Genomic DNA, 15,693 nt, shown 5'->3' with positions numbered 1-15,693 from the left:
TTTTACCCACTAGATCCATCTATGTTGCTGTGAATGGCAAGATTTCATTTTTATGGTTGGGTCCTATTCCATTTAATATATATTTATATATAAATATAAATCACCTCTTCTTTATCCCTTCATCTATTGGTGGACACTTGGGCTGTGTCCATAATTTGGCTATTGTAAAAAATGCTATTATAAACATAGGGGTGAATATATCCCTTTGAATTAGTTGCATTTTTGTATTTGTGGGGTAAATACCCAGTAGTGTGATTACTGGGTAGTAGGATATTTTTATTTTTAACTTTTTGAGGAACCTCCATACTGTTTTCCACAATGGCTCCACCAGTTTTCATTCCCACTAATAGTGCACGAGGTTTCTGCTTTCTCCACATTCTCACCAACACTTGTTCCTTGTGTTTTTGATTTTAGCCACTCTGACAGATGTGAAGAGATATCTCCTTGTGGTTTTAATTTGCATTTTCCCGATGATGAGCAATGTTGAGCATCTGTTCATGTGTCTGTTGGCCATCTGGATGCCTGTTTTGGAGGTATGTCTATTCATGTTTTCTGCCCATTTTTAATTGGGTTATTCATTTTTTGAGTGTTGAGTTGTATTATATATATATATATATATATATATATATATATATATATATATGTGTGTGTGTGTGTGTGTGTATGTATATATATATATATATATATATATATATATATTAGCCTTTTATCAGTTAAATCATTTGTAAATATCTTCTCCCATTCAGTAAGTTGTCTTTTAATGTTGTTGATTGTTTCCTTTGCTGTGCAGAACTTTTTTAATTTGATGTAGTCTCAGTAGTTTTGTTTGTTTGTTTTGCTTTTGTTTCCTTTGCCTCAGGAGACATATCTAGAAAAAAATGTTGATATGGCTGATGTCAGAGAAATTACTGCCTGTGCTGTCTTCTAGAATTTTTATGGCTTCAAGTATCACATCTAGGTCTTGAATCCATTTTGAGTTTACTTTTGTATATGATGTAAGAAAGTGGTTCAGTTTCATTTCTTTGCATGTAGCTGTCCAGGTTTCCCAACACTGCTTGCTGAAGAGATTTTTTTCCCATTGCATATTCTTGCCTCCTTTATTGAAGATTAATTGACTATTAATCATGGATTTACTTCTGGAATCTCTAATCTGTTCCACTGATCTATGTGTCTATTTTTGTGCCCATACCATACTGTTTTGGTTACTACAGCTTTGTAGTATATCTTGATATCTGGGATTATGATACCTCCAGTTTGTTCTTTTTCAAGATTGTCTCATACTATATTTTCAAATGTCACTTCCCCCTGTGAATTATGGCCTATAAAAAGATAAAACTATAAATATTTTAGAAATACAGAGAAATATTTTTATAAACTCAGAGTATTGTCATTCATTTTAGCCAGAAAGCACCAAAACAGAAAAAGAAAAGATATTTTAATTCAATTACACTAACGTTAAAGATTTGTGTTTATCAAAAGACACCTCAAAGAGAAGAAAAAGATAAGCTTATCAGAAAATATTTACTGCATATAAAACTGGTATGAGCTAGTTTTCAGAAAATATAAAGAAGTTTTATGAATCAATAAAGACAGGGCAGATAAGTCAATAGAAAAATCGTCAAAAGAGCTGAATAAGCACTTGCAAAAAGACAAAACTCCAAGAGTCAAAGATGTATGAAAAGTTGCTCGCCACGATAGACAAAAAGGCAAACTAAAGCCACAGAGAGATACCATTAACCATTCATAAATTTGAGAAATATTAAAAAGTCTGACAGTGCCAAGTATTGATAAAGATGTAGGGCAAAAGGAGGTCTCATATACTGTTGGTGGAAGTGTTTCATGAGGCCATGAGGTTGGAAAAACAGTTTGTAATTACCAAGTAAAATTGGAGAAATACATATTCTACAGCCCAATAATTTGTCTTCTAGGTATGTCTCCCAGAGAATATCTTGTATGTTAGCCCAGGGACACGTGTATCTGGATGTTCACAGCACAAGTTAGGAAGCAACCTAAATGTTTATAAGCCGGATAAATGTGGTCTATTAATGTAGTAGGTTGTCAAACAAAACCGACAATAAAAGAACTATACCGTCAGGTTGGATTGGGTTTGAGTTGCGTGTCAACTGATAACAATATCCTGGTGGCTTAAATGCATTACAAATGTTTAAGTGTAGCAGATATTTTGGGGCCACTGACCAAGGGAAGAAAAACATAAGGATGTGGGTAATGGAAGTATAACAGGCTGAGCCCCAATTAGCATAGTCTCTGAAATATCAGCCTCCTTTCTTTCCTCAAACCATGTCTCTCAAATCCAGGTGATTGCCAAAGGTTTACAAGCTTTTTGATTACGAGCATCAACCCTGTTACCTGCTGTTCCTCCAGGCCTCAGGTTTGATGAAAGTGTACTCCAAATCTGTTGGTTTTCACCTTTGCTGCTGTGGTAATATCTGAGAGTCACTGCTCTTGTGTGGACAGCCTCTCACTGCAGGTTTTTCTTGCCCTGACAGGAAAAGAAAACAGGAAGGAAACTCCAAGAAACTAGTGTTGACAGTGCACATGACAGGGGACATTCCTCTTTATTTCCCACATTTTTGGGGACACACTCTCCTGCTCCTGTCTCTTCTCACCAACTTACTCTGAAGCTAATGGACTTTAAGCATCAAGACCCCTTCATTTGCACAGGTGTCTTCAAAAGGTCTGGAAAGAGCCCTAGCAGTATGTTCACATGATTATATGTCTTTATAAAATTTGCAAAACTAATGTATGTAAACAGGAATGAGTTGAGACCACTCACTGTCTATTTCCTCCCTGACACACCCTTCAGAAAACTTCAGCTCATGTTGAGTGACATTACAACAGCTCAGAGCATTTTTGATACTTGGTTGAGGGCAAGTTGAACTGGGAATACACTAAAAAGATTTTAGGTGGGAGGGGTGCCTGGGTGGCTCAGTCAGTTAAGCCGCTGACTTCGGCTCAGGTCATGATCTTGCACTCCGTGAGTTCGAGCCCCATGTCGGGCTCATGCTGACAGCTCAGAGCCTGGAGCCTGCTTTAGATTCTGTGTCTCCTTCTCTCTCTGCCCCTCTGCCTCTCACGCTCTCTCTCTGTCTCTGTCAAAATTAATAAGCATTAAAAAAAAATTAAAAACAAAAAAAAAGATTTTAGGTTGGAGACGCTTGGGTGGCCCAGTCGGTTACAACGAAGACCCATTTCTGTTCAGGTCATGATCTCGTGGTGGGTGAATTCAAGCCCCACATCAGGCTCTCTGCTGTCAGCGCGGAGCCCGCTTCAGATCTTCTCTGTCTCTCTCTGTCTCTCTATCTCTGTCCCTTTCCCACTTGTTCTTCCTCTCAAAAATAAATAAACATTTTTAAAAAAAGATTTTAGTTGGATATGGATAAATATCAATTTCTATCTATCTATCTCTCCATCCATCCACCTGACTAGATATAATTACATAATAGATATAAATAATTATATAATAGATACAGCTAAATAAAGATAAAGATAGAGATGGGGAAGAGACAGATATTGCTTGTAGTCATTTCTGGGCAAGGTTAAGTTATTGCTAAGCATCCATGTGTAGTAATGGCTTGTAGGAATATTCATCTTGGCCACTGTGCTGACTCACCTGGTAAGAACACAAGTGACCGCCAAGAGTTTATATTATGATTCAAACATATATTATTGTGTTAACCACCCAAATCACATAAATACAGGGAGAGAAATCAGGCTGAAACACATGCAACCAGAGCCTGGTCTGTAGAAATCTTTCCGACCATTCATGTATGAAGAAATCTGATGGAAATGTTCCTAAATTTGTCAACAATCCCAAAAGTTTGCATGATATTACTGATAACATATTATAAAACTAAAATTTCTCTCATAGTATCAGTACGTGTTTAAATTTTTTGACTAAACGTGTGTAGGGGAGGAAAAAGTATTCTTCCACCCTCTTGCGGGCCCCGACGGGGTTTGAAAATTAAATTGACAATGACAGATAAACAGCAGAAGAGCACACAAATGTATTTAATATGAGTTTTGCCTGACACAGGGGCCTTTGTTAGGGAATGGAAACCTCAAGAGATGGTTAGATCAGAATATTTTATGCTAGGTTTGATAAGGGGTGAACAGTTGTATAGAAATATGATAGGTTAAGGAGTATGGGATAAGTGCAGTGTGCTGGCAAAACTTAACAAAGTGGTTTGTTAAGTTAAGTCCTTGGCATCCTTTTGTCTTCAGAGATAAGGACACGTCTTTCCTCCAGGTGTTGGGAGGGCACCTCTTTCACAAGGGTTGTATGACCTGTTTCAGGAGAGAAGGGCTGGGAAGGTCAGATTGACATTCTTGCTTCTGCTTTTTTTTTTTTAAAGTTTTTCACCTTAAAATACTCCATATGCTGGGGTGCCTGGGTTGGCTCAGTCGGTTAGGCATGTGACTTCAGCTCAGGTCTGGATCTCGCAGTTCTTGAGTTCCAGCCCTGCATCCGGATCTGTGCTGACAGCTCAGAGGCTGGAGCTTGCTTCAGATTCTGTGTCTCCGTCTCTTTCTGCCTCTCTCTCTCTCTCTCTCTCTCTCTCAAAAATAAACAAACCTTAAAAAATTAAAAAAAAATACTCCATATGCCAAGGTGCCATATTTTGAGGTAACTGATCCTCAACCCAATCACATGAAAGGAAGAGGCACTCAAAGAAGATGCAATGAAAATATGTAGAAAAAATGACACAAAGATGGCTGGCGATTAAAAATGGTTATGTTTTCTGTATTTTGTGGTACTCGTTAGCTCTTTAAGATGGATATTTTGTTTTGTTTTTATTTTCTCATCTCAATAAATACTTACTTTTATACCTAATTTTATATATTTTTAAATTTGCTTTTTCTCTGAGGTACCCACAAAGTACATATGCTTCAGCCTCAACGAAACCTGTTTGTGTCCCTGCCTGTGTTATATTTTCCAAGGAAGATGCTGCAGAGGTCGGCCCTCACAAGAGGCATCATTCTGGAAGGACATTTTTAGGGCCCTCTTTTGGAGCCATTGCCAAATAAAGGCAAACATATAAACGTGAGCCTTACCCCATGGAATTTCAGTCCCTGGTTGATGGACCTGTGTATATTGCCCCTCAATTTCTTTTCTCACGTGCACATTTCTTTCCTCTTCTTTTTCCACTTGTGCAGCTTCCTCTCACTCTTCTACGCACTTCCTCTTGGTAGTACCTGATCCAGAGTTTCTGGTACTCACCACTCTGCATCGTCTGTGAGACATCCCATGCCTAGCTCCAGGCCACCACTAGAAGATTGTACTGCACAAACCCTGACCCTCCTCATTGAACATGGCTTTATACTTCAAACTTTAAAGAAACAGCTTATGAAACCCTTCTTCCACAATTCCCTTTGTCTGGAATCCTATCTCTCATCTGGCCACTGCCACGAGGGTCTCGGGTCGTATTGCTGTCCTGATCAGAGCAAGGAAACTCAGAGAAACCCCGTGCCTCCAGCGGCTCTCCTGAGAAAGGGCAGGGAAACCTTCTATCAAAATGGGGTGTAATAGAGAAATCATTGTTCTCTGCCGGTGGACTTGACCTAACCTATGGAATTATAAAAGAAAAAAAAACATTGCTTTATTATTTTAATTCAATTACTGCCTGGTTTAAATGATATTCTGTGAACTAACAGGAAAGTTAACCACCATCCTCGACTTTGTATTTAAGGCAAATTGTGCTTTTGCATTACGCATAGCTGGCTTAATAAATGATTGTTGGGACACAAATTGTTGGTTCATTGAGTAAACAAACTATTTCTTTCCCATTTGTGAAGCTTAAACTCTCTTCCCCTATTTCTGTAATTGGAGCCGGTTGCTGGGTAAGCCATCACACTATCTATCACCTAGGCTTCACTATGGCTAATTATTAAAATGAATCCAAGTACATGGTATTTACCATCCCTACCCCACCTTTATTTCTTTTCTAAAGTGCAAGTGAGCCCTTACAAGGCTCACTTAATTTCTGCAAGAAGTTTCAGAAGCTTTAAGAACTCTCATTCCCTCTCCACTGTTGTTGCTTCCAAGGGTCACCCATTGTTTCTGTTTAAAGGAGCCATAATTTGAGGGGCGCCTGGGTCTCTCAATTGGTTCAGCATATGACTCTTGATTTCAACTCAGGTCATGATCTGTCAGTTCATGAGTCCAAGTCCTGCCAGTGTGGAGCCTGCTTGGGACTTTCTCTCTCCCTCTCTCTCTGCCCTTCCCCTGAGCTCTCTCTCTCTCTCCCTCTCTCTCTCTCTCTCATAATAAATAATAAAAAAAAACTTTAAGAAAGTATCCATAATTTGAGATGCAGTGCAGGAGCTCAGTGGAAGATCCATATCTGACCTAGAGCAGGTGCCCTGAAAAGACAGAGACCACACCCTCCACACATGGCATGAGTCTCCATTCAAGTTTTCCAAAGCTGCCTTTAGTTCCCCATTTCCTCATGGCCCATTGGTTTTAATTCAAGGATGTAGAACTAAGCCTTAGGATAACACTAGACCAGTGCTGCTTCAAATGTGGTCCTCAGACCAATGCTTCTCTGCAAACTGTTGCCAGTCAATGACAGCAGAAATACAGAAACTGAGAGTTTGCACGAGAAAACACTTACAGTCAGCTTACGCTGCAGTACAATGGCACATCCAAGCACATAATCAGTGAACTCATTTCCTTAAACAGGGAATACCCAGTTTGGATGTTACCAAACTCGCCTGTTGAGTTACATGTGATGTGAGGGGCAAGCTGGCCAGGCACCAGTGAGACTATGCATTGGTCTATGAGAGACAGATCAGAAGCATAAAAACATATTTTTAAGAGCTAGTTCTTCATGATAGTTTGAAAAGCTTTGGTTCAGGGTACTGAGAGTGGGCTGACAGGCAGGGAAGTTTAATGACTGAGAGTTGGAAAGGACCCAGGGACCTCTGTAGAGAGATTCCTGATTTCTTCACAATCTTGGAGTAATTTTCCCCTTTGCCATGCCCTTATGTCTGAAATCAGGGTATGAGAGTAAGGTGTCGGGTGCCAGCCTGGATAACACTCAACTGTAAACTGGCTCTTCGGACATTGTAGAACGCTCTCCTGCCATGCAGCAGGGCAGAAATAACTTGCAGGCACACAGCACCGATGTCCAAAAGAAAAGCCACACAGGGACATCTAGTGGCAATGGGAGATCCCGGAAATGCACCCGAGGAGCCCAAGAATTTCCAAACCACTAGCTGCTTGGGGGCTATACATTCATTTATTGAACTTCACCTCCTACCCTAACAAATCAGTCATTGCATTTGAAGGCAAGCAGAGGTCAGAAAGATTTGCAGCGCCTGAAACCTTCACCACTTGATAGACCACACCTAAAGAGTCACTGGATAGTCAAACAAAGCAAAGAGTGAAGACAGATTCTTCAGGCCAGGGTGCTGAGGAGAGAATCCGGATGGGAGACCCTCATTTTACAGATGATTACTTCCATACTCTCGTTCTAGTTGTCTGCAAAACAGACCTGACCCTTGAGAGGTTGAAAAGATGCAAAGCTTCAAAATAAAGTGAATACATTAAAAACAGTCCTCCAAACTTGCTGATCTATAAATTAGCATCAGCAGAACTCTTAATGAGAGTCACTTGTGAGCTTCATGGCAAGATGACAAAGCCAAATCAAAGCCAGCCACCCAGACTGATAAAACAAAGCCCTCAGAAGAGGCAGGCTTCTCCTGGCCTTTGATGGTAGGACTGAAGCTGAAATAGATACAGTTGCATCAGAAATTCATTGTCAAAAGCTGACTCTTTCACAGGCAGACAGATGTGCAAATAAATTAAATTAGATCTAAATTAGATGATAAAAATCACAGTGGATTGTATTATGACAAAACTATTCGAAGTCTGTAAGCACTGATCTTTTTTTTTTGCCTCTTCTATGTGTAGCAAGGTCAATTTTTACATACTACGTGCACCCTAGTACAGCTTTTCAAAAAGTATCTACTTGATGTAATTTCAAAGTCCTCAGTTCCACCCACCTACACCCCCATCATCTAATGACAAGAAAAGTCTTAAATGTGCCCATGCATGCTCACCAACCCTCTTCTCGAGTACAATCATCCATTGCAGGCAAACTCCTACTACAGTTCAAACTAGTTATTTGAGCAATTTCTCTTTGCAAGGTTCTGCTCTTTCTCCAAGTGAAATTTGGGCACATGAAGAAGTTCATATGGGGGAGGTGATCTCCAGTCTCTTGTATTTCTCTCCTGTCTTCTGCTTCTCTGAGCTATATGGGGTTTCTTCTACTCTCCCACCTCAGACTGCTCTGTCTAAATGTATTCTAACAGGTCCACACTCGTGGAATCCCTGGGCAGTTCTCTCAGCACATTTAGTGTGTCTGGTAATACCCTCCATTCCCACCCAACCTCTGTCCCAATGTCTATCTCTACCATCCACCTGTCCCTGTCATCTCTGCTGTGACCCTCACTAGAGTCTGGCCTCACCGTGGGACCTCTGTGATAAGGCCACCTGTTCTCAGCTATCTCACCTGGAACAGGTCAGAAACTCAGAAAACAGTCTCTGAAAGTGAGCCAGGAGAGACTTGGGGGTCTTATTTCTGGGCCTTTCCCTTCCAAACTACGTGACACTGACATTGCCATTCTCATATTGCCCCGGAGCCCCTGTGAGATGCACTTTTCCCAGAGCCCACCATCAGAAGCTGGGCATATGAGTTTCTTGGGGTTCCTGTGGCAAATTATCACAAATTCAGTGGCTTGAAACAACAGAAATTGATTCTCTTCCAGTCGTGGAGGCCAGAAGTCTGAAATCAAGTTGTCAGCAGGGCTGGTTTTCTCTGGAAGCTCTGAGGGAGAATCTGTCCTATGGCTCTCTCCTCACTTCCCACGGCTGCCACCAACACTTGGTGTTCCTTGGCAGGGGTTGTATAATGCCAGTCTGCCTCTATCTTCCCATCACCTTCTTTTCTCTGTACCTCAGCCTCTGTTTCCCCTTCCCTTTTCTTCTGAGGATTTGGTATTGGATTTAGGGCCCATCCTAATCCAGAGAAATCTCCAGTCAAGATCTTTAATTTAATTACATCTGCAAAGATCCTTTACATTTATAGGTTCTAGTGGGTTAGGACTTGTACACATCTTTGGGAGGGGGCACTATTAAACCAATTAGATGGGACACAGTTCTTACTGGGGCCTCTATCTTCTCACAAAAGCCAAGGGGGTGTAGGTCCCCTCATAGGATCTCAGTAGCAGTTCATTCCTAGACCCATTCTCTCTTTTTGGTGGTTTCCTGTCCCTCCTCAATGAAGAATTCTCCTGTGTCATATCTTCCCTCTTTCCTACCAATGGGCCTCTCAATTCTAGAAGGTACCTACTCTCTTCTTGCCTGGGGTGATAAAGTCTCAGGGCATGTACTAATGGCAAAAATTGTGTGGTTTAAAAGAAATTAAATTGTTTGAGAAAATATTATCTCCATTATATATGTACAGATGCACATCGAGTCTGTTATATTAAGATATTGGCCCCGCATGGCAATATCTTAACAGAGATTTTAAAGGAGAAATCCAAAGTTGGAAAATAATATAAAATTTTACTGTGGATAAAAATGCTAATCATAAGCACCAATTAATGTACCTCAGCTTGTCTATAATTTTCTTCTATAGAGTACAGAACATTTTTTCCTTCAGTTGATCATTTATTTTTATCAATTTTTATTCCAGTATAGTTAATATGCAGAGTTATATTAGTTTCAGGTGTACAACATAGTGATTCAACAATTCCATATATCACTCCGTGCTCATCAGAGTACAAAATATTTTTAAAGTATTAGTTCAACCGACAGCATCCAATTTATTTAGACTTTGATAAAGCTATAGTTCTAGGTCTTAGAAGACTTTGTTCACCTCCCCCTTTATGTTTTAATGTTTTATTTTAAAACATTTCAAACACAAATAAGAGCAGAGAGAACAGTATAGTGATTTTCCATGAACTTATCACTCAGCTTCAACAGTTCAAAACTCAAGACCAATGTCGCTTTCTTTACACCGACCCTTTCTTGTCCTCTATCCCATCCCTGCAGTTTGAAATTATCTCAGACACCACATCATCTGTAAATATTTCAGAGATGTTTCTAAGCGATGGAGACTTTTTTGCATATTCAATCTCATTATCACACCCGAAAAATGTTAAAGGAATTCTTTTCTAAAAAATATTCCTTTATATCAAATATTCAATCATGTTCACATTTCCCCAATTATTTACTGGTTTTCACTTTGTTTCTTGATTTAGAATCCAAATGACATCCATACATGGACAGATGATAAATCTCTCAAATTTCTTTTATCTAGCGGTTCCTTCTCTGTCTGTGTCTTTCTTTTTCTCTGTTGCTTTTATTCTCTTTCTTCAAGCTTTTGGTGAAAAAATGGATTGTTTGTCTTTTAAAGTTTGCTTCAGTCTGAAGTTTTAATCTCATCCTCATGGTGACTTTTAATCCTTTGTATTTCCTATAAATTTGTATTAAAAATTAGAGACTTGTGGAGACTCATGCTGGCTTTTTTTTGCCCAGACAACTTCATAGGTGGTGCTGTATACTACCCTCAGGAATAAATTATCGCTGGCTGTCTTCTTTTTGTGATGTTAGTGGTCATTAATAATCATTGTTTGGATCCATTAATTCATAAGGTATTGAAAAGACAAATTTTTTCTTCAATTATTAGCTGGCATTCTTCTACAAAGAGACATTTCCCTCTCAACAGCAATTGGTAACGCTGAGGTACAGTTTGTAAAAGAGGCAACATAAATGCTTGTTTTTTTTTAATCAGTTTTCAAAAACAATGGGACCCCTAACATCCTTCAAAGAAGATAATATATGTGGTCTTTTATGTATATTAGATGTATAATATGCATGCATGTACACATATGTATGTGTATGTATTTGTAAATATTTTATCAACTCATGGATTTAAACATCTTTGATGTTTTACAATTTACTGCAATTATTCCTCCTGACACTCAAGTCATCCTGTATTTGACACAGGAGTCTATTCATTTAGGCCCCTGAGTCCTTTTCAAGATGACACTAGTGGTGTTGAATAGCATCCTTATTTTCTGATGTGACAAGCTATATACCAGGTTCATCTTACATTTCCTGCATCTGGCTGTTAGTTCTTTTCAGTGAACGTAGATAGAAAATAAGGTTATCTCTGTTTCATTTTAGATGAAACACATCATAAGTTCAAACTAATACTTCCAATTCAAAATCAGGAGTACAGGCTTTTCATTCTACTAACTGATTTCATATTTGTATCTCCTTTCTGCCATGCCCCTAAATCCTGATTTTCAACGATGCCAGTATAACTACTCATTTGCTTTATTTCACACTAAATACACAAACGTCTTAGAATAATATTGACACTACCACCAGTTATAGCATCACGGAAAAGAAGATTTTGTTTGTTTGTCTTTTTATGTTCTTTGGTCCCACTAAGGATGTACAATCAATCTGTTACGCTTTAAAGTCACTTGGGATAGTTCCTCTGTGGGAGGTTATGCCATCAACACACACTCTGAGGATTCTTTTTCTTTTGACTTTCAGTGTTTAGGAATTGCTCTTTGTGTTTAATTTTATTATTATGTAAAATATTTACATTTCCAAAGTCACATCTTCAAAGCAAGGTATTGAAAGGAAGAAAAGAACAGTTTCTATCCTTCCCCCTTCCACTCTACCTTCTTTTTCCCCTGCAAAAAAAATAGTTATTTTTTTGAACCTTATGGTTTGTCTTTTTATTGATTTTTAAAATATAAGCACACACCGGCATGCACATACACACACACACACACACACACACACACACACGCATGCACACACACACATTCTTACAACCTGGAGATTATTCCATAGTTAACATAGAAATTTTTCTCATTCTTTATAGCTGCATAATAATCCATGTGTATCATAGATAATTCAGCTATTCCCTATTGGTGGGTATTTGGATTATTTTCAGTATTTTGATATTCATTGGTGCTTCAGTGAATTCAGGTGCTTCAGCTTTGTTCACAATTACTTTCATATTTTGGACTGGTATATCTTTGGGATGGATTCCTAAAAATGGGTATCTGTGCAATTTTGCTAGTTCATATTTTGAAATAATTTTAAAACTCGAACTCAGAATTCTAAATGTAATGGTTAGTGTTTTTGTTTTTGGTAAAGGGTTTGGGGTGATTTTTGAATTCGTGAATTTAAAATTCGTTTGTGTGGCAGAGCAATGAGAAGTGATTTTTCTAGTCGAACAATATCCTGTTTCTCCATAAAATAGTAATAAATTTAAATCCATCAAAGAAACTAGGAACAATTTTAAAATCAATAGCCATGACTATATTATATGTATGCAATATAAAATCACCACCATGAGCACAAATGTCCCAGGAAAAAACAAAGATGTTGAATTAAACCTCGTCAATGGTTTCTGAGTCTCCCATTCACTTTCATTTGCCCACAGTTTATTCTGCTCTCTGTTAGTGTAAACTACCTGAAGTGATTAAACATTAATGGTTTTAACTACCGTGTCTGACATGTGAGTGAATAATAGTGTTACACTGGAAGTGTCATGATTTCTGTACGTCTAATCCAAGCAACACGAAACTTTTACAGCCAAAACACCTTCAAAACTTCAACATCCCTCATGGTAACATCAAGAGTACTGATCTCAAGGAGAAAATTCAGCTACCAGGGAGCACTTATCCAGATTCAAAACATGCTGGTAAGAGGCTGTGTTTTCACAGAGGTCAATTCACAATATCTCAATCCCTTTAACAATTGAACGAATGCTTAAAAGATTACCAGATATTCCAGCATACGCCATATCATGTAGGACATAATAATTTGTAACAAAAATAGATAATTTAAGTCAAACATAAGAGGATCAATGTTGAAATGAAAATTTTTTTAAATTTTTTTTAATGTTTATCCATTTTTGAGAGAAAGAGAAAGAGGCAGAATGTGAGAGAGGGAGGGACAGAGAGAGGAAGACATCGAATCTGGAGCAGGCTCCAGGCTCCGAGCTGTCAGCACAGAGCCCCACATGGGGCTCAAACTCACAGACCGTGATATCATGACCCAAGCCAAAGTCCGACACCCAACTGACTGAGCTACCCAGGTGCCCTGAAATAAACTTTTCTTAGTTGCTTTGATTAAATTCTGGCATAAGTTATTTAGTGAAAGAGAACTAGAGACACTGCTGCATCCATTTGTGTCCTTTTGATTCAGTTGTGTAGATCAGGAACCGACAACATTTTTTTTCTGTAAGAGCCTGCATAGTGAATATTTAGACTTTGTGAACCAAAAGCAAAATTGAGTGTGTTACGCAGCTACTTTTATGACAAGAGAGAAAGCAAATTTCCACATTTTTAATTGAGGAAATTCAAAAGACAATTATAATGGAGCCCAATTCTGTTTTTGTAATTCAGATCCACTAGAGAGAAGAATGGAATTTTATTCAAAGGATACCATTTAGCTTATTTGGGGTTCAGGGTGAGTGTGCTCAATTATCAACGTTATTGCAAATGCTCATTAGTTAAAAACAAAAAAGAAAAGAAAAAAATTGTAGCTTATGGATCTAACAATAACAGGTAGCAGGTCAGATGTGGCCCACAGGCCACAGTGACCTGAACTCTGGCAAAGACAATTCCCATTATAGCTTAGGTTCAATCAGTTGAACAAATCCTTTTGCTTTCCTTTGGCCTTCTTTACAAGTCCTAAATTAAAGGATCCCCACTAGAATGCAAACTCTATGAGGCAAAGATCTTCATTTGTCTATCATTAATGTATACCAAGCACCTAGAGCAGTGCCTGGCACAGAAGAGGCCCTCAGTGAATATTTATTTCTTTCATAAAACAATGACTAAAACCTTTTCTGCTGTTTTACATGTAGATATTTGGACTAGATGGAACCTCACTAACTCTTAGAGTCAACATTCTGGAAGCCAAGAATTAAAAAAAAACAAGGAATCTTATTTCGCTCTGTCCCACAAATGATCACCGCTACTAGTGACTGGACTACTGCAGTGATAGTATGTTTAATGTCTGAAAAAGTTTAATAGAAGGAAAGCTTAAAAGTGGGAGCAATAATGCATTTTTTTCCAGAACATTAACAAATGATCATTTGGTTTTGGTGACATCACATTGGATACTCAGAGAAAATTAAAGATTAATATTCTAAGACATTAAACCACAAGTTGATATTTAACTTACAAACTTATCTTTGACCTCATTAATAGATGCTACAAGCTTTCTGCTATAACGATTCCCACATCTTGCCATTCACGTTTTACCACTGGAAAAAGAAGAGTCCAATACCTGCCTTCAAAACAAATAGAACTTCTAGAGTCAGAGAATATGTCAAATGTTTTTCTAATTCAACCTCTTTCTTTTAAGTGTGAAAAATGGAGAGAGCAAGGGTAGGTGATGTGCAAGAGTGTCTCATGCAAATTAGTGGCAAAACTGTTGTTGGAACCAGTTCTTGGTTCTCAAGTCTAATTGTATTGTCATGAAATATGAGTTATTAAGGAAAAGTAAATTATATGCCATTAGTTATCAAGTTTATAGATTTAGTAGCTCAGAGAAGAATTTAGCACAGTTCTTACTTTCATGATTAATACAATGCATAGAAAGATAATATACAATTATTCCAGCAAATACTAAAACAAGAATTTTACATTTGGGCCAGTAATATTGTCTATTCTATATTCTACACACCAATAGTCAGAAATTGATTAGATTTGAGGAAACACTTGGTTGGGAGCAGGGTGCAGATCATAATTCAAGAGAACAGACTGGGCACAGTTTGGGAACCAACTTGATTATGGAGGCAATAAGGCTATCCAAATATTTGTTCCTTGTCCCATCTGTCTCCCTAGGAAGCACATTGCAAATGAGAGGGAGAAGGCCAAGTTCACACACCCAGTATCATATTTTTTATTTAGTTACAACTATTGCTATCATACTGAGTCTATAACAGATTACCACGAATCTGAAAAGAATTATTACACATTAGAATGAATGCTGTTTTAATGTGGTAGAGTTTATAAGATGCTTTACATGTGTTCGAACTGAACCTTACACAACAACATCATAACATGGGCAGATGTGGTAGACTGCTTGCATAAATAGCCTAAACTCTTTCTCTCTCTGTGCATCCATGCCTTTTTGCCATGTGACTTTGCAGTTCTCACTAATGAGGTTGAGTCTATTTCCTAGCATTTTCATTCTGCAGTTACACATGTGACTTTTTTTTTTTTTTTGGCCAATAGCGTGTTAGCCTATGTGATGCATGCAGAATGTTGAAAACATGCTTACATTTTTCCATTTCCTCTATTGCTCTTTGCCATGGCCATGGTGACACATCAAGCTAGCCTACTAGAGCAAGAGTCAGCAAAACTTTTCCTGTAAAAGATGAGATCGTAATTTTTGGGTTTTTTTTTTTTTTTTTTGGTTTTGTGGGCCCTGTGGTCTCTTTTGCAACTCTTCAATTACTCATCTCTGCCATTGTGACAGGAAAGTAGCCGTAGAAAAAATGAAAATCAATGAGCACAACTGTGTCCCAATTAAACGTTATTTATAAAAATAGCCCGTGGGCTAGATTTGGCTGAAGAGCCATCCATGGTTTGCTGACTTCTGCCTTAGAGGAGGAGACACAT

General features: G+C 38.3%; 2 long non-coding RNA genes across 6 annotated transcripts in view; one reads left to right on the top strand and one right to left on the bottom strand.

Annotated features, from left to right (window-relative positions):
- LOC102902449 overlaps window positions 1–2,514 on the bottom strand; it is a 61,600-nt gene extending 59,086 nt beyond the window's left edge. For all 5 annotated transcript variants that reach the window (XR_006600562.1, XR_006600564.1, XR_006600560.1 and 2 more), the window contains exon 1: window positions 2,368–2,514. This is a non-coding gene — a long non-coding RNA (uncharacterized LOC102902449). The remainder of the gene's footprint in view (window positions 1–2,367) is intronic.
- LOC123386545 lies at window positions 476–2,760 on the top strand. Its single transcript, XR_006600566.1, has 2 exons — window positions 476–533; window positions 2,508–2,760. It is a non-coding gene; the product is annotated as an uncharacterized LOC123386545 (long non-coding RNA).
- Window positions 2,761–15,693: the final 12,933 nt, after the last annotated feature.

This window comes from Felis catus, chromosome B4 (genome assembly GCF_018350175.1).
Source record: "Felis catus isolate Fca126 chromosome B4, F.catus_Fca126_mat1.0, whole genome shotgun sequence".
In the NCBI taxonomy this organism is placed as follows: Eukaryota; Metazoa; Chordata; class Mammalia; order Carnivora; family Felidae; genus Felis; species Felis catus.
This window is presented reverse-complemented; position numbering and strand designations above follow the sequence as displayed.